This window comes from Filicampus tigris, chromosome 20 (genome assembly GCF_054856515.1).
Source record: "Filicampus tigris isolate MCC_2025a chromosome 20, RoL_Ftig_1.0, whole genome shotgun sequence".
Lineage (NCBI taxonomy): Eukaryota > Metazoa > Chordata > Actinopteri > Syngnathiformes > Syngnathidae > Filicampus > Filicampus tigris.
Genome location: NC_141236.1, coordinates 4,622,501 through 4,647,230, shown reverse-complemented (window position 1 = coordinate 4,647,230; position 24,730 = coordinate 4,622,501). Strand labels below are relative to the sequence as shown.

General features: G+C 39.3%; 1 protein-coding gene across 1 annotated transcript in view; it reads left to right on the top strand.

Moving 5' to 3' along the window:
- LOC147127929 (forkhead box protein N3-like) overlaps nucleotides 1–24,730 on the top strand; it is a 119,857-nt gene that overhangs the window by 400 nt on the left and 94,727 nt on the right. Inside the window, exon 2 of the mRNA XM_086019278.1 lies at nucleotides 12–101. The gene's annotated coding sequence lies outside the window, so the exon portion shown is untranslated. The remainder of the gene's footprint in view (nucleotides 1–11; nucleotides 102–24,730) is intronic.

Here is a 24,730-nt window from a genome sequence, read left to right as displayed (position 1 = left end):
TTCTTTTTCAGATGAGTGAAAATGGCAAGGTTCGCTGGATTAAGTTGGTTTAAAGTCGATCCCTTTGATCCTTCGTTGCAGACGGACCATCGTATGTGCAGGTAAGGCTCTGTTTTATTTTAATATCCACTTAGATGGGGCAATAGTTGGCTCGTTTTATTCATTGCATTACTTGTGGCTTTCGACCTTTTAAGAAGGCATTTTGGGAAGATGTAGGGCAGATGTTTGCTTTTGTGATGTTTTCAAAGGCTTTTTGGGGGCTTCACATCGCGGATTTTGAAGTATTTGGCTGACGCCGACTTCATGTTTTAATGCCAACATTAAATTAACATTTAATGTATTTTTTAGATAGTATTGTGTTGATGTGAGTGTGCAACAGCAATATAAGGTATAATCCAACTAGAACGAAGAGGTGACTGCGAACTCTTATAAAGTCAGTTGAGGATTCCACCTGACAGCAACAATATACTATAAGTAAAGTTAACAATTAATTTTTCTGTTTTTTTTAACAATATATTGCTTTGAAATATACACTGATTGTCAGTATTCTAGATTTTTGATGTCATGATTTTACGGCATATTAATGGTAATTTCACAGACGTTCCTTACAGTGTGTGATGTCATTGTCAGTTGACAGAAAGTGACAAAATGGCCGCCCACTGAGATGGACAAAAATGGGTGGATTTTACTGCTTAACTCATATTCCACAAACGTAATATTTATCAGAAAACTATGTTTTGACTAGTGGGGCTACATTCACTTACCCTTTAAATCTGCTAACTCCAAATTTTAAAAGCAGAAATACAATCTTATAGATATTTGTATGGTGATGAAAAAAAATCGGTGTCATTGCTCTATCCAGTGCAACACACTATGTGAGGAGGAAAAGTTCTAACTTTGCTAAAATTGAAAGCAGAATAGAAAGCTATTTGGTCTCCTGTTTTAAACACACAAAATGTGAAGATATTAAAATGAAACTGTGGAAATCTATACAATGTAATTTCTCTATTCTGGTGTGATGATTGAAGAACTGTCATATACAGGTAAGTGTGTCAACCAAGGTGAAAAATTTTGCATCCCACAAAACTGTCCACTAAATATACCAATGTACTGCATGTGCCTGCATGCTTTTTGTCATTCATAAATTCAAGATTAACAAATATCAAAAACTATCTGCTTTGCAAAAAAAAAAATACAATGAAATTACACCAGAATATGTGGAGTTTAAAAATGAATCTCAAACAACCATACCTGGATTTATACATTTTTAAAATACACTTGAAACGATTTTATTAGGGCTGAACGTGTGAAAAATAATCTAGCCCTGTTTTATTCCCCCCCCCCCTCATTATTGTGATTGCGATTTGAAAATCAAATTAAATAGTATTTTTTTGACACTCACCAATGGTCGAAACCACAGTTCCCACAAAGTAGAACGCCCCAGTAAAGTCCCATCTAGGTCTGATGTTGTCCACTCGAATTCCTGCCACATTGGCTTCCTCGTAGTTCCTTAGGAAACTGTTGAGCTCGATCTTACTCAGGTTGTAAGTCTGCCTGAAGAGCTCGAACCTCTGCGCCCATCGCTCCTTAGCCTCCCGCTCCTTGGGCTGCTCCAGCGCGGAGAACACGACTGCTCCGCACAGCAGATAGATGATGATGAACAAGGCCAGCAGTAAAAATCTCGCATTATCTTCGTTAATTGGACCGCAGCAGCAACCGTTCCTAATTGCCATTATGTTGCCGTTGTCCTCGCCGTGCAGCGGAGGTGAGGGGATTCTGTCATGATTCTCTCAAACAAGACGCGCGCACACCCTCAAAGAAAGACGCGCACGGAAGAAAAGTCGCGCGTAGATAAAGAAGCCAAAAGCGTCCACTGAAGATGGTTGTGTTTTCCACATCTGGTGCTTGTTTTAGCTCAGACAACCACGCAACAACCTGTGGATGTCGTGCCGTGGTGCTTTCGAGTCCTGCCTCTCCAGAAATGGTCCCCCAACCCCCACCCGCCACGAGCGCACGTTTTACGCACGGCGATAGCGTACGCCACCACATTATTTTGAATGTATTACATTGCAAAATATAATATCAATTGCATACTCATCATAGAGTTGTTTTTGGCATAATTTTTATCATGTGTCTGACTTTCTGATTATTGTTCCTGCTAGTTACCTTGTCTAAGAGTCGATGCATTTCGCATTGGTCTATGCATGAGGCAGCAATGATTAAACCCGATGGATTCTGCACAATCTAAGATTTTTTATCGATGCATTGTTGCTATTGTGAGATCATTTTAAAATTCAGTATGGTTTGGGGGAGGAGGATCTCAGGAGTGCTGTGGTTAGTCATCTTGTATACAACACACAATAAGCACCATTTCAATTTTTTCCCTTCATCTTGTGGGGTCCGTCTCATTTTTAAAATGTGGCAAAAAGTATTTTTGGTCTATACTGTAACTAAGAATCACATTTGATTGTAATCTAATTGTAATTTTGAATACTCATATAATAGATTTTGCATAAAGTGTCATTTTGCGCTGTCAGTTTTGTAGCTGAATTCACGTTGTTCATTATGTCATTGCTGTCATTAGCACAATTTAATTGGGTATTAGCAGCATAGAAAATATAAAATGCAGGTGATATGGAAACTATACTTGATTTAATGTAATGTGATAGAAGTTTTTGCATGCATTGTAATATCTCTGATAAAATCTTTTTAAGAAGCTATGAGCGACTTACAACTTCTAAGCTTTTAATCTAGCCATTTTTTCAGTCCCCTTTACCACTTAATACTTTTCCCCTCCTTCTTCATAGTACTTATCGAAGGACATGTCACCTTTAACACAGCATCACCGTTTTTCTCATTCTTCTGCTTGCTATCCAGGACTATCATAGCACTTGTGTTTTGCAACAACAAATTGAAGAAACTTTTTTTTATGGTGTTGTAAAGCCCAAAACCTGAAACATTTAAATCATTAATGGCACTTGCGAAGTATTGCATCAATCTGTATGCTGCTCACAGTCTTAAGGGTTGATTCCTTCATGGGAGCCGTGATGAAATGGTAATAACTTTCATTTGTGTATGACGTGCTATGAACAGTCAACCATCTTTTTAGCACTGTTACTTCTATTCAGTGACAGTGTCTCTGTCAGTATCTACGTTCATTTTTTTTCAGCTCCTCTGAGATGGGCTGATGCAAATTGGAAAAGTGTACTGTGGTCTGACGAGTCCACATTCCAAATTGTTTTTGGAAATCATGGACGTCGTGTCCTCGGGGCCAATGGTGCTCTTATTTTAAAATGATTAGTTGAAAATAAAATATTGAGTATTTTTTTTGTGTATTCAGTTGAATATAGTTGGAAAAGAATTTGCCAATAATTGTAATTTTTACACAATGTTCCAACTTCATTGGAAATGTGTTTTGTATGTTTAAATATTGGACACATATCCCAATGTTTAGGGCCACACAACAGAACTTTGTTACAAGTTGCAAATTAATGAAAACCGCAGGTTATAAATAGTAGTCCTTGTGCAAAATATGAGGACCCTAATAATACAATATGTTTACAAAGTGACATTGTGACATTTTCAAGCTCTCATGGGGGATTTGCGCTCTTGCCCTCTTTACCAGGGGATGATGTAAGCAAATGTCAAAAAAAAGATAGATCATAATAAATTATTCCCGCTCAAACCAGGGAAGAAAAAAAGCGCTATTTTGATCAAATTGAGGGTTTGGCAAAATGATTTCTCATTTGAGCCTGTTTAAGAACCATGTGCAGATGAGCAAGTGTTTTAGAAATGACAAATATTGTGTATTATATTATTGTGTTTCATGCAAGTAAATAAACAAAAAAAAAAAAAAGGTTTCCGACATACTTTTTCCATTATGTTTCAATTAACATTGAGTGAAGTGTTCATCCAGATGTGCGGCAAGGTCCATGATACCCTAGTTTATGCTAGATCGAGGAGGAACAAGTGCTCTTGCATATGACCTTTTAAGCCTATATACAATCTTATCTTAAAATGAATAGGGCTTAGGCAGGGTCAGGATGAAACTTACACAAACTAAACAATGACATTCATGTTTGTGCATAAACATCGTTGAGAAAAATCAAAACAGTATCTCGAATGTTGACAAGTACAGATGTGTGCATACATATACAGCATGTCATTATATTATAGTAATCCCCCGTCATTCACACTTGGCGGTTCTGCTATATCGCAGATTTTTTGGAAAGTGTTATATGCCGTATATGCTATAAAAAAAAATGCCTAGGCTGTATTTAATATAGGACATTTCTACTTTGGGGATTTTTACTTATTGCAGTCGGTCTGGAACATAACCCCCATAGTGGGCGTGCAGGCTTACCTTGACACGGGATTAATGAAGTCTATCCAAAGTGGATATAAAACGTATACAGAGCCTTATTCATAAACCATTTTTTTTGTGATTATGTGAGAAAATGAGACCAAGATATTGTAAATAATTTTTGACATAACATTTCGAGCAGAAGATGGAAACTTTTGTGCTAACGCTGTCTGGCATTCGGAACGGTTCGATATTTACTCCTTGATTGACTTAATGCAAACAAATTTACTATAATTACTTGTAATCATATTATTTTCAATAATTAATTATCATTTTAAATTGTCCATTACTGGCGTGCTATTTTTTTTTTTTATAACAGGCCACTCATGGTTTTTGGAGATGATGTGGGACCTATCTACCACTAGGCACCATGTTCGTGATGATTAGTGTGTCGTGAGAGCTCTCAAGGTGTGCCGCAGGAAATGAAATTTCACATTTGTCAGAAAATGATATATGTATAACAAATGTCTTTGTTCATCCATCTATGCCAGTGGCATATAGTGACAGACAGAACACATACATTCTATAAGATGGCATAAAGTAAATAACTGACCTGCATCCACTTTTTGTGGCATTTTTCGTTTGGTGGTTTCCTGTGAGATTTTTCAAAGTTCAAATACTGTATGTGCCTTGGTTCAATAAAGGTTAAGAATCACTTCTCTACAAGAATATTAAGAAAAAGTGAATGCATTTTGACTCTAGATTTGGTCAGCGTTTGACTGTTAGGCTTAAATGTAGATGCAGTGCATCATAGCCAGTCTGATTTCGTCTCCTACTGCGTGATGCGACTCAAATGCGACAACCCTCTTCATCCCTTGTGATGAGACTTCATTTCAGGCTAATGTTGATCTGTATAAATGTGGACTAAAGAGGAAATGTTGATATCAATTCTACAGGTGACTGCCGGGGTGCCTTTATCACTCTGCTTCTGCTGTTATTTGCTCTTAATTAAGCCCGATGCGGCAAAGTGCGTCTACCTACACCAGAAGGCACATGAGGACTATTCATTTGCTGTCAATGAGCCACTTAACAAAATTTAAAAAAAAAAGCGGTGAGATGATGTTGATGAGGCCAGTCATGTAGCAAACATAAAAAAATGCATAAAAAGTACAGTATATTATTCACTCTGTCCGATGGACTTGTTAAATACCACTTATACACATTGGATATAAATAACACAGGCAAGATCTTTTGTGGTCTGATGTAGATATTACAAAAAGTTGCAAATAAAATTGCACCAAGCTCGAGACCGATCGACATGAGCAAAGTTGTAGTTATTTATTTGGGGATTTATTCCCCCATCAGTCTCATTTTTTGATCAGGAAAATGCATCCTTTATAGGGTTTAAGTCTGGAGATCTTTCACCTGATGAAGTCCTTTGTTGTTTGGTCAGTATGTTTTGCACCTGCATAATATGTCCAATCAGTTTGGATAAATCACACTTCTTTCCTCATTAAAAAAAAAAAAAAAAGTTCCCATGTGTCTTAATTTCATCTCAGATTTTACACGCATATTTTGTTATGACATTACTGGCACATGTTCTAATAATTGATGTTGTAACTTCCTAACATTTCCCAACATATGCAGTTGTTTACTTTTTCTTTGAGCGAACAGTGCTCAATGCCCAATAACGATCTATTGATCCAACTGCCTGGAAGTGCATTAATTACTCAGAGTCTCAGCAGGAGCTCCATTGCACCAAAGCCATTTAAATAATTGGCGCCTGTCTGTGTAAATGGGTTCCCAAGAGTGGCTACTAGCTACTGTACATGTTTATTTTCCACAGTCTGATATGCATGTCCTTTAGCGCATGTGGAACCATAGTACATAACTCTGTTTCTGAAAATATACTTTGCAGATGAGCCAAAATCAGGTAAATCATTTTTTTAAGTCAGTTAAACCATTATCCACCATGCTGTTATGAATTATACAAAGCACAAAAACAAGCCACACAGTGTCTATAACAATTTCATTCTGTTTCCATGGCAATGCTTTTTTTTTTTTTAATCCATAGTTCATTTGAAATTTCCAGCTTTTAATATAATCACTGTCAAGCAACTCTGTTCACAAGACCACAAAATACACACACAACATACATATATATAATATTCCGTTTTATATTTTGATTTGAACATAGTCATCATCAGACAACGTGTCCGTTCTTAATATACTTTTGTCGTCAGTTACCTGTTGAAAGCATTGTGTTCAGAATTCAAGGTTGTCTAGTAAACGACGCTGGTTGAACAATCGAAAGCGGTGGCGCTGAAGTGTCTTCACCGTGTTGTATGTTCTCACTTGTCGAGCACAAAGGGAAAGGAAGAGGTGGGGTCTGGCAAAAGCACATCTTTTGAAGGACAGTTCTGGCAGTGAATGGATATATAATGACTTATGAATGTGGTGCTGGACAGGGTTAAAAATAAATGCGGGAGAACACTCAATCCTATAAAGATAATTCGTGGTGGAAATCTTAATAAAGTAGAGACAAAGGGTTTAGTTGCATAGTAACCATAGAAATTGCTTATTTTTATGCATATAACCTACTCGGATGTAATAATAGTGTTCTTTTTCTCGCACTCTGTGCTTCTTTTTCAGTTGTTTTTTTTGTATCACACTGCTATCGTGCTTTGCCAACTGGCAATTGGAGATGGTATAAACCATGGAGCAAAGAAAAAGAAAAAAAATCTTGTTTCTTTGTCACATCTCCTTTAAATGGCTTGCAAACATATTCGACTCTTCAACACTCAAAACCTAATTTCAATTAGAGACACATTAGAGTAGGCATTGTAAATTCAACTTCATGATACTGTAACGTTAGAAAAAAAATGGATTGACGGAAATATATAAAGTATACATACACGTAGCGATATTTAAATGACATATGGTATAATATACTTTCTTGTGGTGCATTGAGAAAACTCAGTTTAATTTTCACATGGTTGAGATGCATCTTGCCTGCTCATAGTGAGACAATCTGCTCAAGCTGGGTAACCATAGTAACCGTGAACTAGGTTAGAAAGTGTTTACAAACATCAATGAGGCTTCCAGAATGTGGTGGACAAGTCAATATTCACTGACAAGTGCTTAGAAAACAGCCTTTTTTTTCTGTGAGCAGCCTCTTTTTTTTTTTTCTCCAAGATCTGACAATTAAACGCTATGAGATGAAAAAGAGCATTAACATTGATTAGAAACCTAAATCATCACGGTTACCAGTATTATTACAATAGTGCTAAAAATATCTACATACCAACAACACAGATACATTGCCACACATGTTTTATTATATAGTTACAAATAATGTAAAATTAATCCCTACCTTTTTTGCACAGTAGACGTAAATAGCAGCAACCGTGTTCAGAAAAGGAACCTGAGCATGTAACCATGAACATGCTGAGCAGCATAGAAAATGGATTGGGTTTTAATATTCAGTATGCAAAAACAACACCAAAAAGAAGTCAAATACAAAAATGTCATTCTTTTTTTCTGCTATCTTACAAAAGTGGTTGGAAAAGTCACATTACTAAGACTATATATACAAAAAGCAAAAACAGTGTTTTTATTATATATATATATATATAATATAATTTTTTTTTTTTTTTTTTTCCTAGCAAAAACACTTGTCATAATACCATTGTTCTGAAGAACTGGCGTTTCTCTTATGACAGCCCACCCCAATGTAAAAAGCAATTTAGAATCCAATACTCCAGTCCAGGAACAACCCACCCCCAACCCCTGTCCATTTAATTCTGCACCATTCTCTCTATTGACACGAAGGTTAACTCAGTGGGGAGCAGTTCAGTCATTTGGGTGACATATGAGTGCTGGTTGTGCGTCATCAGTGGTGTTGTGACGTTGTTTGTGTGCACGGTTTTACGAATTTTTACGCCTCATATCTTAGGGCCAAGCCCTTTGAATTGATGCACTCGTCATTGACGTGCTCAAGTAGAAAGCATGTAAAAAAGCAGTGTAAGGTACTGTAGATGGATTTATTTTGGACTATTGTCTCATTCAATGTCAGGTTGCTATCATGCAAAGCACGCATTGATGAATGGTGCTCGGTTATGAACAGTTAAGTTGCATTTTAATCTTCCTATAAATATATTTACAAAGATCTTGGGATGTTGTTGCACGTACCCCGTGTGAAAAATTTCCATCATATCTTTAAAAAAAACTGCTTTTGCGCCTGATTTATTAAGATCCCAAATAGTTGATGAATGTTCACTGTACGAGATTGCGTGTGCTGTTGGGGGGCGTGTTGTGTATTATTTACTAAGATTAGGATCTTTGACTAGGATCCGAAATGGCAGGCACTAAATTGCATGTTCACTAACTCTACCTGGAGTCGAACTGTGTCCGTCACAGTCAGTCAGACAGTATTTCTGCTGTCTCAATGACTCAATCAATGGCACATCGATACTCGCCGATATAAGACTCTCCAGCACTTTTCCATGGCTTGATCTTCTGTTGCCAATTTTCCTGGCCGGTGACCTTGCTACATGGTTGTTCTCCCGGCAAACCCCCTCAGTCTTCAACTCACGTTGGCAAATTTCTGAGATGGGGACAGCCCCGATGATAAAGAATTTGTTGTGAAATACCCAAGATGAACTTATACATTGTTTGACAACATCATTACACTAAATGTGTTTTTCAATTGCCAGCTGTGTCCAAATCAGTATTTTCCCGATCTGATAAAAAGCAGCTCATTAAAGCTACCAACTAAATTGCACAAATAACCCTCATCATTATCATGGCTGCATCATGTTGTAGTGACTCATCGTCAGTAATTGTTGTCTCTGCAAAAGCTGTAAATGTGGAATGTATAAAAGTGAGATGTAAAACTTTGCATCAGTTACTCATAATTCCCGCACTGTAATACCGCTTCACTGAGACCTAGCACTTTCCATTTTTGATTTAATCACCCTAAAATGGCTGTATTAATTGTCAACGCATGATATCAAACTAAAATGAACGTACAGTATATGGCTGGCGGCCTCCACGTCAACACTCGTCGACCATCCACTCCCACATGACTTTAAGGACGACCGGTTCCCTGGCAACCCGGGGCAACAGTGGGAGAAAGTAGAAGAGATTCAATTCAAACTCTGGGCTTTTTCACGGTTGTCATGGTATTCATATTATAATACAGCTGTGAGCAGGTTTCATGATAAGGTCGGGGTCACCGTCAGGCGATACTCAGAAATATACACCTGAATAATAGTGTGGGTTGCAGCACGTTCTTTGATTACCGGGAATTTCACGTAATCTCATTTTGCCGATGCTAAATCGAGAACAAGAGAAGGATGAAATGGAACAGGGAGCTGAAAAGCAATGAAAGAGATGAGAGGATGAATAAAAAGTGGATTAAACAAGATGACAAGTGATTATGATGGGAAAGCGCTTAGCTCCAGACATAAATGACTCTTGGGCTAGAGGATTGAGTCTGTTGCGCGCGGCTGCTGAAGGACATAAAATAGCACTTATTACTGATAGAAATGTGTGTGTGCGTGATTGCCGTCTTCAAGGCAATTTGTTATTGTTGATATTCCTTTCCGATCCACAAAACCTCAATTGCAGTCAATTTCAAATAGATCTCACAATGGTGTAACGTTCTCATGGCTAATTTTTTCAGTGTGTCCATTTTGACCGTGGGCCTAATTAATCTATCTTTTGTTCGAGAAAATATTGGCTTGCGCAGTCTGGAGTAGCCTGGTGCTGCTTCTAAAGTTCACCCCGTGTCACTTTTGAATTAAAATATGGCAACAGCAAAAGTCAACCAGCCATTTTTTTTTTTAAGCACTGCATATTTTAAACAATATTTGCCTGATTTTTGTGATTGTTCCCTCCTTGCTGCGCTGCAGTGTTTAAATGTCACTTAGCCATAGCAAAAAGGTCACATTTTCTATTTCTGAAAGGTGTGTGTGTGAGTGAACAAACGCTATGTTTGTACAAAGAAAGGTCACGATTGTAAAGTCAAATGTGATACCTTAGAAACCACTGTCCTAGTTTTGATGAAACTTCAGCATTTGACATCGAATCAAACTTAGAAATATCACAGTTGCATAATTAAATTTTTTTTCCATTTATCAACGAATGTCTCCAAATTTATCATTTTTTACAATGTTAAATAATCAGTCTGCTGTCCAGGGGCGGAGCCAGAACGTGCCTAATGGGTGGGCCTGAAAAAATCAGGGTGGGCCTGAATATTTTCCTCACTGAGCACAATCCTCCTGTCCCGACACATAGTTTATTCAAATAAAATGACAAACTTAATAATGTGAAGTTCAGATCATCCTTAGACAACCACAATTATGCCATTCTTAATATTCAATAAAATAAAAAAAAACAAAACGAATTCAAAAATTTCATAATTTACAAAAATGTATTTTTTTTCATAAATCTCACTGGGTGGGCAGTCTGTCAATATGGGTGGGCCGCTCTGCCCCTGCTACTGTCTTTCTTCCTGCTACATACAGTATCCGAAATGATACCTGACACATTGTTTTTCTGTTATTCTATTTTTGTGGCAACTGTTGCGGAGTGACTCCCCAGCAATCATAGGCTGCTTTTTTTTTTTTTTCCTCCCTGCGGCAGCCACCCCTTTTCTGACAATACAAACTGCAGACAGATATTGGTCACAATTTCATAGTTATTGTTGTATCATGAGAGGGTCTATTACAGTCACTTGCGATTCTAGTATGAATGACTCCCTGGGCGGGCAGCCCCACTAAGCGACTGCCCACCCTCACCGGCGCCGCTGCCACTTACCAAAGACAGCAAAATAGACCCAGAAAGGGAACAAGTAACAGAGTTACTGTATTCTTATTATTATGTTGCTTTTATTGCGCTTTGCTTAGTTTGTAACATCTTAGTAGACTGACAGCATAAATGCACTGGTCAACACTTATTTTTTAGTCAGAGATGCAAGAAAATCTCTCGAATAACTTTTTTTATGTGCAGGGGATCGGCTCATCAGTATTTTTTTCAGAACCCTAATACTGATCCAGATCATTTGAATCAGGTGTGTTGGAGGAGGGACCCATAAAACAGGCTAGTGTCTCTTGAGGTCCGGATTTGGGCACCACTGATGTAGCTAAAGTATGTAATTGTCGAAGTTACTATGACAACTGAGAGCATACTGTACATAGGTTTTTGGGGCCATCTAGTGGGCAGAATGACGCAATACACAGAAGCAGCCACAACATAGCCGATCACTGAAAAAAATGTTGGGCATCATTTGCTCAATTTTATTCCGTCAAGTGGTTGCACGAATTCAAATCATCTGAATCCAAATAGATTTTTTTCTAACCAAGCAGACTACACATCTACATTAAAAATGTATCTGAATACATGTGATTTTATTTTGTGCAACCCCTTGACAAAATAAAATGGAGTCAATTCAACCAGTTTTTTTTCACTGCAGCTGGATTTAGGCTAAGAAGAAATGAAAACACCACACACGAGGGCCTGAACCCAGATTCGAACCCAGAACATCTCAATTGTGAGGCAGACGTGGTCAGATTCAGAATAATGCTTGTTGGCCAAGTATGTTATTGTAGAAAGGCACAGCAAAAATGTCCACTTCCACAATTACAAAGCTCTATGTTAACTGGGGCTTTGGTTTTGCTCTTTTCAGTCATGTACTTCACTGAATCAAATTGAGTTGTTCCAATTTTTTTTTTGACCCTGTCATGCAACCAATCGTGGTAACCAATATTAGACATGAATCTCATTATGATGCAGTTCAGATCCACCTGAATAGAAAATGACCACCAAATACTGGAAGTATTGTTAAATGAATAGCCTAACTCTCTGACAATGTATACCAACACAGAGCAGTGTTACCTTTGTAAAGGCACAATTGTGCTGATATTGGATATTATTTTATTGTGCAAGTGGTCATAATAATGATTGGTAAATATTACTTTTAAAGTGACATGAAAATGACATCGCAGTTGCTCAGGGCTCAGGTAACTACCAATCACGGCCGCGACCAAACAAGCTGAGCCATCATTGGTCGTTACCTGAGCGATGTCATTTTCAGTCGACAGAAGCGACAAAATGGCCGCCCCCTGAGATGGACAAAAACAGGTGGATTTTGCTGCTTAACTAACATTCCACAAACGCAATATTAATCAGAATGCCATGTTAAGACCAGTGAAGGCGCATGGAACATATTCCAAATAATTTTTGGGGGTCGACTTCCACCCATAAGCACACAAGTCACAGTTGCGGTTTCACACATGCAATATGCTTTCTCAACGCTTGACCCTTGGTTGTAGGAACTCCACACACTTTTTCTGGCCAGTCCAAAGAAGACGCTGAATGACCTTGACCATCCTCTCAGTCTTTGCACACAATCCACTGACATTTGAAGCGTGTGATGTGCCTTCTGTTGCCATGAGATGGTGCTGAGCTACTTAAGTATGTTGTTTTCCCTCCGCTGCCTACACGTGCCCTTCTTCGCCGTCAGTCTTTCCCTTCCTTCCCTCTCTCACCCCGCATGCTCACTGGCGTGTGCGCGCGTGTGTTTTCGCGCACCGTGTGCATGCTGTGCCTTTCGTGTGCACGCACGCACGCGCGTGTGTGTGTGTGTGTTTGCACACGTGACTGTTTCGCTCTCTGTTGTGGAACAAATTACACTGTGGCTGGGGAGCCAAATGACTAATCAGTGGTACACAGATTAAAATCCAATTGCTGCAATTTGAAGCCTCACAGGAGCAGTATGGGAAATTAACTACTACAGTGGGTGCACTACGCTAAAGCAAACCCCGCGACATGTTCGGCTTTTGATCAGGACTCAACAAACAGTAACCCTGACAACTTAAAAGTAATAGAGATTGATATGGTCCTTGAGTTACTACTAAAAAGATTTTGAGTTTTACATCAGGCCTGAGAAAAGTTACTGTATATCCGCCACGAGGGATATTAAGTGAATGAGTTCATTATGGGATGCTGTCTGCAGCTGCTCATTCTGCAACACTTTAATCCCCCCTGCACGGCCACAACGCACACTCCTACACCACAAGCAAAAGTGGCCATGGAGTGGGCTCGCCAGCTCCCATTTAGAAATGGCCTGAAAGTTTGTTTATTTTTACAGCTTGGCGGATAATTCGTTTCACAAAAGAGATGCACCGCAAAAAGAGGAGCGAATAAATGATGTGAATAATGAGTGAGGTCAGGCCAACCCGAGCTTGCAAATTCCCTGCAGGTGACACCAAGCAATTGCCTTCTTCGAATATAATCTCCTATTTCGTTCATATTTTTTCCACGGATACACCAAAGTGCGGCGTGAGCTTTAGCAGAGCTGAGACACAACATGAACGCCTTCTTGGAATCGTCTCAATGGCAAACCTAAATAAATAAAGAGAAATAATCTCATTTTGTCTCGGGGTGTAAAAATCCTGTTTGCATGGCTGTGGCTTTCTTTGTGCTTGAATGTCTCATGGCAGACACGAGGCTGTCGCTGAAACCGGAACAATAATGCTGGAACACTTCACTGGGATTGAATTGAACCATTTAACCATAATTGTAACATATTCTGGCATTTTGAGGCTCACCAGGGGTGGGATTGTTTTTTTTTTTTTTTTTTTTATTTATTTTATTTTTTTTGGAGGGGGGTATTCCGAGCTACCAAATTTGCACTTAGCATGGATTGGTTTACAAAACACACCTGCTGTTCCCCAGCAATGTCTCGCTTGTCCTCATTCAGCTGCAGAACAAAACTCACCTGGGAGCTGCAAAAGCCTACATAGACACATTGCACCTCTTCTGCAGTATGAGGCAGATGTTCAAGAATTTGGAAGCTGAGACGGAAACATTTTCCCAACTGGACAAATGATCTACTTTATCTCCAAAAGCTGACTTCCCCAAAGTTAGGATTGTAGAAAGTCTAAAGGAATGCAGTCATTAACTTCTGTGGGGAGAGAGTGCAGATGACTGACAGTGCGTTAAACAGGTTTTGTACGTAGCCACTAGCTATTTAGCTTAGCTTTTTCCAGAGATTGAAAAGGGATGTCTCTGTGCAAAAGTAACAAAAAGGCATGAAATTGTCTCAAATGACTCAGCATCCAGTTCCACCAACAACAACCTTCTTGCCCATTTCATTTGGCTTTAGCAGGATTTTTGGACAAGTAACACAAGTTGAGTCATTATTGAGTTAGCTCAAAAGGCCACTTTTGAAAAATTGATTTAATTTAATGAGTATTATGAAACTAATACTCCTAACTTTAGTAGCTTTGGATTTAATAATGTTTTTGAGCAAACTATCTACCTGGACATGTCCTCAATTTTTTTTTTTATTTAAAGTAAAGGAGACTCACAGGTAACTCATTCTTTATGGGCCAAATTGTTGGTTATTCGTCCGATTTTTAGTGAGTCTCGGTTCTGATGAAATTTCATGCATGGGATATACGTTTTAGAACAGGGAGTAGAATTTGTCCGTCATTTCACCAAGCAGAGTAAAGTTTCAGAGTAGTGACCATCCAGGATTCTGATTACCTTGGATCAGAGTAGCCAGTTTTGTTTCCAGTCCAAATGAACTACAGGCAGCTAACTAGGATGCATGACATAATTACTTCTGAATAGTGTAACAGTAAACTTTTATTTAGTCATAAATCCATAAAGGGAGCCACTGTCAATAAGTGAATAAATCATTACAGCCAGGGGCTCGGTCATGGCCCCATCCAAAAGCCATTATACCAGATGGTGCATTAGGATGAGGATCATTACAGTGATGTCATTCCCCACAGGTCCTTTTCATCGTCAGTCATTTTCATCCGATCATATTTCCACTCTATTTTGCAAAGTATTGCTGGACTTAAAAGAAAAAACATCCAGAGCAGGTATTGTTCCTATGACAACACACCAGACAGTAGCATTGGCGAAAAGTCTATTCTTTTTGTTCCAGATTAAACCACTTTGAGCAGGTTGTTCTTTTTCAAAACCCCTTCTAGCATACCAAGGAAAGCTCTTTACAATCCTTTGCTGTAAAAGAAGACTCCGCGGGGCGAAACAGTTTCTTCCCGGGCTCTTCTCTTTTTAAATCTTTCTAAATTTACTCATCCATTAGCGGGAGGCTCAGACTTGCTTGAGTTCTTAACAAGGCTACTGCTCTTCAGCGTCATGCTCGACTGGACTGCAAAACATTCAGCAGCCCTCTATTGTGTTGGACACAAACTAGCAGGATTGGCGTTTCTGTCCACTCGTACGTATATACAGTATATTTATCCATCCGTCCATCTATTATCGATACCGCTTATCCTCACAAGGGTCGCGGGGCGTGCTGGAATCATACTCTTTCAAATTGAGTCACGAGCCATGAAAAATATCAGGCCTGGACTTGACCGGTCTTGATCAAAAATCCTGAATCCGCACTGTCCAAGACCGAGACAAGACATAGTAAAAAATGCGGTCTTTTTAAATCCTTAAAAAGTGGTCTCAAGACCAGTCTGGAGACCAAGACCAATCTCAAGTACCACAACATTAATACACACATTAGATGGATAGATGGATAGATGGATAGATGGATAGATGGATAGATGGATAGATGGATAGATAGATAGATAGATAGATGGATAGATAGATAGAGACCAGTACAATGTTGTGGATTACAAAAATGTTTCGGGGGTGGAGAAAGGCAACCGAGACAGGTTACGAGAAGGGCCGAGGATTGATAGAGCGGCATAAAGCTTTGGAGGCTGAGGTGAGGCAGGTAGAATGGTAGAAGAATAAGGAGCGGCCTCTTTTGTAGAAGAATACTGTATAAAAAATTGAAAAGGAGTAGTTTTAAATTTTGCTTTCACTCAGTCTCACGCAATGCTATGTCCGTTGTTTTCCAGAGAAGGCCAATAATCAGGCGAGAGTGTTTGGATGAAAATGCTTGACTGATATACAGTCTGGAAACCTTTTAGACCCGGTAGCCACAAAGCAATGTGACTTTTTATTTTTCCAGTAGTTTGTAACCGCTTCGGTATCAGTCACACCTGACTTCATCTTGGAAATATGAAGTGGTGATCTGTTCTGCGGCTTGTCTGTTTCACAAAATCTGCAGCCAAGCGGTAATGTCTTGCCGCTGGTAAACACGGCCGTACCAATGGTTCTACGGTCTACGTGTGCACTTAAGACCAAATTGGTGGCCACGGCCATGAGAATTGGACCAATATCTTGGTTGTGTTTCCTCTGCCACGGGACGCCCGCAGAGCGGTGCCGGTCTTGCTGGCAGGCTTGAGGAAAATGACCCATCTGTTGTCCGAGATTATTTCTAACGAGGGACTGCACAGGATACCTCTTTGGAGACACTCAGGGGAGGTGGGATTATGCGGGAAATGTGTTTGCCTTGGGCGCTGTACTACGAGAATAGACGGTGTGCACTCAAACACGCTAAGTATTAATGTCACGCTTCACAGTATAAGGAACCCGTCGACCCGTTTTCCGTACGGGTTCTGCTTGACCTTTATGGGTTCAACTGTATTTTCATGTTGATAAACACAAAAAAATACAATGGCTGATAAGAAGAGACGAGTGATGAACTACTATCATGTCAGGAGAGAGGACAATGAAATTTGGCTAAAGAGATGCTGCAGGATGCTCAAGCACCTGACCTCAGGAAGCCACATCCCCTTCTCTCTGCCATCTGTGGCTCACTGGCATGAGTATGTGTATGTGTGTGTTTAATTTGGATGAGTCACTGGTTCTGGCAAGGTCGACGTGGGACGGTCGGTGATGGATCGAGTTTGGGCGAGGTGGAGGAGTTGACATCGGAGCCTTGTCTCCGGTTCTCCCATCTGTTGGAGCTATCGAAAGACAAAATTATACACGAATGAGATATCGGGAAGGGTAAGGAGGCTAAGGGGTAAAAAAGTCCCTGATGATTCTAAAGTTATATTATAATGTTTCATTGAAGGCTACCTGTTTCACGGAACCTCTTAATTGTAGTGTCGTGATCTGTCTTTGTTGATTTGGTTTTGATTTAGAAGTTAGTTTCATGTTTTCCTTGTGTTCCTTTGTCTGACTGTCTCGTTAGTTTATTGGGTCCACCTGTGTTTGTCATCCCGGTCCCTTGTTACCCAATCAGCTCCCTCCGACCCTATGCGTCTCATCCAGGTGCTCCTCGTTATCTCGTCAGCTTGTTTGTATTTAGGTCCCTGTTTCATTTCAGTCCTTGTTGGTTCATTGTCTCTGTCATGACTTGTTTCCAGTTGGTGTTTGTTTGTTTGTTGTGTGTGTTCAAGTCAAGTCAAGCCGTTTTCCAAATGTTTGTTTAGTTACTTTGATCGTTGTGAAATTTGGAAATGAAAACAGAAGTCAACCCAAACACATTTTTCTCAAGAATATGTTCCCAGCAGGCCCTCTAGTTGAAACACGGCATTGTGATTAATTTTGCATTTGGCCATTTTGAGCGGTGATTGGTCACCTTAGCCATGGGTAGTTGTGACGTCATTATCGGTTGACAGAAATGACAAAATGGCTGCCCCCGGAGATGGTTAAAAACGAGTTGATTAACACTTATTCCACAAACGCAATATTGATTAGAATTCCCTGTTTCAACTAGTGGGCTTGCATAGAACCCATTCTTGAAAAAAATAAAAAAAGTTTGCATTGACTTCCCCTTTTAAAGCACATTTTATTTTGTACACTTCCCTGATTTTGGGTCCACCTGCATGCCGAACCTCGAGCAACAATTCCATTTCACTCCCGATATTCTGTTTATCGTCATTTGTGTCGGGAAACGCATCCCGTCACTCCATTCTCGCCGAGGTCTTGACCGAGTGCCAAGGAGGAGCAAAGTTAGCGCCTAAATTTTCTTTGCCATCACAGTAGTCACATTTACCTGGACAAAATGTCTTTAATCGGATCAGAGTTCGGATTAAAATTATGGTCAGATGCATAGTTTTCATGGACACAAACATTTTTGCGATGCGCAGATTGACCAAATATAGCGGATGTGGTCGTCTCTTTCAGTGTCAAAACTGAGCATATTACTAAATTGTAAAGGATGTACAGTATAACCCTTGTTTAGACTGTATTTAATGTTGTGGCTGCTGACTGCATAGACATGTTTGAAGCACAATAAGCACATATCCAATTCTCCCATAAGGATTCCCCAATAGGGTGAGAGGCTCACACATTAAGAACTGCTGCTCCTTCATGCTACAGTGACTTTTTATTTCTCCAGGTACAAATTAGTAGTTTCAGCAGGATCTGAGCTATCTTGCGCTCTGAGGTACAAATCACACCTTTAACTGCTGAGCATAAGATGTCTGCTGCTCTCGCTAATGTCAATGGTGCAGTATTTCTTCTGCTTTTTTTTTTTTTTTTTTTTGGGGGAAGAAGAACCGATAATCAAAGGATGCTGCACAGTAGCATACAGACATGCAGATAATAACAAGCAGTATGATTATGTCCTGAAAGCACCCTATGATGAGCACATGATTTACGGTCTGGTGGAATGTAGTAAAACAGACTTGTTCCTTAAAAGTAGCCTAAGTTAATGCAGAGAGCTGACCTAATTCCGCGTTAATTTATGTTGATGCAGTTTTGAGTAAGCGCAATTCCAAAGTTGGTTAAGTGGATTTAGGTTTTTAAAATCCTGTTGGTGTGGCGGGGGATGCATATGGCTGCTTTTATGTAGAGCAGTACAGAGACAAAATGTAGCTGTTGAGTGGGATGCCATCGAGTACAAGTGTGCTTTTATTTTTCTTCAAAGACATATATGATGCATTTTTTTTTCACAATTTAAAAGAGCTTTCATGTATTTTAATAACATGTCAGTGAAAGGTTCAGGAATTGTAGTAGCCTAACATGCCCTATTTCTTGTTTTGCTGAAATTAGCCTGTTAGGGAGGGCTGAGCGTCTAATATACTGCCGGGCCAATGGCAAGTCTGGCTTTCTTTGCAGAAGATTCTATTTTCAACTTTTTCACTTTTTGCAAAACGTTTTAGGAAAGGAGCTCATGAGATTTGTTGCCATCAAGTGCAATGATGGTTTGAACAGCTTGTCTTTTGAAGCATAATCCAAATGACATGACGTTTGTAATAATAATAATAATAATAATAATAATAATAAAGGGCATTAAAAAACACCCTAACTAAAAATATGATGGAAGTAAATGACCAAATTCAAGAATGGTGGCTGGGAATTCAACACATTTTCACATCACTTTATCAGGATCATTCTCGATTTCTATACCATGACTTTCTGAAGACCTGATAATTCGCTCACTGGCTCCTGCTGCAGAAAGAGATGGCATCAGCATGTCACAAAATCAATAGCAGTTTCATAAGGAAATCATCACTCCCGCTCCCCGTTTTCCATTTCCTATGAGCGGCGGGCTTTTTTTCCCTCCTTCCCGGTGAACGCACAGAGATTGCGACAGATCGCAGAACAGTGCTAAAGCTGCGTTGCAATCAATACACAGTGGGCAAAAGGCTGGAGCCGAGGATAAACAGTAGAGATTGCTCCAAGGGTCGAGCATTGATATGTGATTAAAGTCAGAGAAACCCTCTGCTGTGCGCAAGTTCGGAGTGAGATTTCTGACGTGGTGGTAATTGGTCTGGGGGAAAATCAATAAATTTGGCGGGTAAGCTGGACGCATCTGTCGAGACTCTTGGACGATGTAGCGGCAATGCTGACATTTAACCTGTGACTGAACTTGACATTTATGTTGAATGGGATTATATTCGGACTCAACAACAATCGATGCAGTTGTTAGAAATATATATATATATATATATATATATATATATATATATATATATATATATATATGGGGACTGCAATTTCAATGCAAAACGAAGTTTTAAATTACTCAAGCAAAACGTTATTTAATCTGCAACGCCAGCATGCGTTTACAGGGACATTTTGACAATAGCCGTCAAGTGATACTTCAGACAATGCGCGGTTTCTTCACTTGGAAAAGATTGATACAAATACCCTGGGGCCTTTTTCATGGCCAAACAGCTTTTTCTTTCTTTTATTTTGGGAGATTCAGCAGTTCAGCTGACAGTTAAGTGAGACGTTCCTTTATTTTGACTGTCGGTGTACCGTGCACCTCCAAATTCCAGCTTCAAAGGATGGACTGTGCCTGTATTTTGGTTTTTCTTTGGGATTTTTTTTCCTTCCCATTTCCAAAAGAAGGAACAACCTGCACAAGAGGAGTCATGAGAAGAAGAAAGGAAAGGGAGAATTTTCACACAAGTGGACTCAAAGCAATAGTACTCTAACATCACAACACATCATCACTTAAGAGTGCCTTTTTTTTTTTTTTTTTTTACATTGTATGACATGAAGAGCGGCTTCTCAAAATTTTCCTGTGCTGTTAATAAAGGTTTTATGATGTTTGACCCTGAAACAGATGATTTCCCTTTCCATGTCCATAATAATAATAACAGAAATAATAATAATAATAATAATAATAATAATGCATCCATTTACTTTACTGCTTATGCAGCTTATGGAAGTCAGGCAAGTGAGCTGCGACATCATCAGTGATTTAGAAAGACAACTAGTACGACTATTAATGATACGTTGAAACATTTGTGCGTCCGGGTCAAACATCCTCATGTTAAAAAGCCTTTTCGGCTACTTACATTGCTGTTTGTGCGATTGTCGGCGTGTGTAGAATAAAGCAGAGATGCTGGCAGCGGTGAGGTTAAAAAGGGTGCATGATGCAAACTTTGTTCACCAGGAGGCCTGCCTGAGCTGTGAGAGGCTTTGCTTTGTTGTCTCTATTTGTGTTTGTTTTCATCCTGAAAACAATCATTTAAAAAAAAACAAACAAACAGAAGTGTTGTATCAAATCTCCCTCAGTTCCTTGTCAGGCTTAGGGGCTTGTGACACTTTGATCCAGGAGGTCTTAGCCAACAGCTGGCTGCAAGTGTCACATGCTTTGGACTAACGGGGTCTCAAGTGTAAGTGCGATGTGATTTTCTTTTCTTATTTTGGCGAGATGTTGGTGCTAAATGATCACCTCTGTGGCGTGTTGTCATGTTTTGCCTAGCGATCACTTTAGAGCAGTGTCAAATTTACGTTGACATCACTGGAGTGGCAGCAGCTGCTACGGCCTAAAGCCCGGGCTCCTCTACTGATATGCCGTAAATAACAGAACGAGGTCCACGAGGGGAGACACGACTGTTTACAGTGTGCAAATTTGTTGGATGGGAGTGCGTCAGTGCCATTGTGATTAACGATATACAGCAAATGCTGCCATAAGTCTCTCTAGGTGTGATTTAATAACTCTTGGAGTCAAGGCTCTTAAAGTAACCTTATGCAGCTAAGGTTTTTAAATAAAAACAATCGTTTGGTGGCATGTATAAGCCCACGCTCAAACAGTGCACGTAAACGCACTGAAAAACACTCGCTGTGAATCTTTACTATAGCGAAAGCATGAACAATTAAATATGGTCGAAATATGCTACGTTACAGTTGCGTTGGTCATTACATCATTGAAATATCACCAACGGTGGCCAGTGGATCTTACCCTCATTTAAATCAATCAACAACCAAATCAACAGTATATATAATTTCATATTTGTGCTAATAATATATCATTGTTTACTCTTGTCGGTGCCTGATGTTGGCACGTAGTGCGTTACATATACTGTGTTTCGGCTTATACGTTGTGTTGTGAGGTTTGCTTGAATGAACACTGAAAAGTCCAGAATTGTTGATTGAGTTTCTATTTGGTAAGTAAATCTTTGTCTTCTGCTTGCGCAATCATACACACTCACACCCATAATTCATGTGACAAATAGACACACACGTTAACTAGCATGCAAACGTTTGTGTACCGCATGTCATTATTACTCGATGTTGACCCACTGTCACCTGTGTGGCTTACAATTATCTGCCACGAGATGATAGTGGGCTGCTGATTGACTGGAAGATGTCGCTCTGTCTCCCTCTCACTTTCGATACATCCATGTACTGTAGCTACATGTGTATATTCATAAATCATATTCTTATATATTAGGTGTGTAACAAAAAACGTTTCGAACCGGAGAATCGTGTTTTCGATTTCAAAGATGCGAGTGCGTCAAATTGAACTGCATCGAATTGTTCCACTTTGAAATATATCGAGATACGTATCGGATCGTCCTTTATTGGAGGGATGTACCTTAATGGCGCTGACAAGTTGATTCAAATGTATGTAAAATGGCAACTAAATGTCATTGCATCATACCCTCTCGAACTGAGCCGTACCGTATCGAATCAAATTGTAATCGTTCCACTTTAAAATCGACCCGTCCTTGAATCGTTTCACACACCACGAATCAAAAACTATCGTGAATCGTCTTTTGTGGAGCGATGCACCCCCTAATATATAAGTATATATATGCACACAAAAGTGGATCTATAAGTCTACACACCCATGTTCTAAAGTCAGGTTTTTGTGATATGCCATTCAAAACGTTTTCCACCATTAGTCAACTATAACTTCCTACTAATGTTGATAAAGCTTTCATAATAACTACTGCCATCTCAATGAAATGTCCTGAAACAAACCAAAAAATTAAAATAGATTTTAAACAGATTTTTCTTTTCATTAACAATGGTTAATTTAATTTCTCACTTTGCTGCTGTTATCCAATGATTGTATATTTTATTCATTGCTATGGTATTTGACAGGTCATTTAACATAATGACTATTGGACCTGTAGATGTAAAGATTTATTCAGCGTGAGCGGCCACGTCACGCCGCCCGCAGCTGAACTCAAACCGCGTACGTATTCGATAGGAATAGTTGAATGGTAAATAGAACAGTTGGTGCGTTAGCCCAGCATGACCCATATTCACACATCCTGCTGAATCGAATTCCTATTCGGCTACATTTTGTATTCACATAGAATACCTTTTTAATTAAATATAATTCTATTTAGAATAAAGCAAAGTGGCACTGCGGGAAATCTGCAGCCGATCAGAGGGAGCCTGTGTTGTTTGTGTTTATGACATTATAAACCCCTGAGGCTGAGCAAGTTAGTTTGCTTCTTGCAGGGGGAATACACTTAAATGACACCCGATGAAAGTGTGTCACACACACACACACGCACACAAACACACGCACACAGCCTGGCACCCGCGCTGATAAAAGATCATAACTGACTATTCCATTGCTGAGTAGATGCAGCATGCCGACAACAGTGGCAGCGGTGCACTAATAGAAAGTCACAGAATACAATTGTTGACACATCCTATTTGCCTTTTTTCATGCAATTCCATTTGCACTAGCATACAATTGACTGTCGAAACGGACTTTCTGGCCTACGTGTATTGATAAGTGGTTTGGAAAATATAGTTTGCTATAATAGAAATGGTGTGGGATCGATAAATGGGCAAAGCGTCTTTTATATAGTAGAACCCGTCCTGTCTTTCTTGCTGGGTTTGTTATGACCATAGCTTTAAGACACAAAAATTTATCAAACTAATACTTGATAGAAAGGCCGGTTCACCTGTTGACCGTAACATTTAATGAGTCTGATTTAATAAGGGTATTTGGAATAACACTGTTGCTCATAGTACTAATACTAACAATAATATTACTGCTACCACTACTACTACTACTAATAATAATAATTGTCTGTTAGTGCCTTGTTATTGACAAAAATGAATGGATGGATGGATGATAAGTTCAGAGGTCGTGGGTTCGAATCTGGGCTACGGCATTCCTGTGTCACCATTCTCGTCATCGTTTCGCATTGACAGAAAGCTTTTCAGGAACCTCAGAAGAGCACTTTGCAGTCCGGATACCGAAATGGTCATAGTGGTAAAGTTATTTCCAGTGCTATTACTGTAGCTATTTTCTTTAACTTACCCCCAAAATAACATCTTCTAGATCATTTAGATGGCACATTGGCTTCTAATAGGGAGAATAGTCTTGCTCTCGTTGCCATGGTGACTCCATATCTCCTTCTTTGGTGGTTCCATTTCCTTTAAATTGGACTCAGATATTGGATTTCGAACATGTTGATTACTAAGTGCAGCATTTTTGATAGGTCAACATTATTCAAAATTTATACTGACAGTTAAAAACAAACTTGGCAAGATAGTATTTTGGCCCATTTTTGGCAAGCACTTACTTACTTATAATGTAATCCGAATAAAACTGTAACCCTTACTCTATGTGGGATAAAAACATAAAAAACATTTTTTGTTTCTCCTTGAGGGATTACAATGCTTGAAACAAGTGAATAAAACAACTAAAAGCGACATACCATGCCTGTTCACAATTTAAAACTGTCTCCAAGTGTCTTAGTGTTATTATTAGGAATTATAACATACTTTACACACCCGATTTCGTGCCTTGCTGAAATCAGCCTGTTTGAGAGCGCGACCGTGTCTCGAGTGAGGATTGATTTCATCGTCCAGACTGCAAAT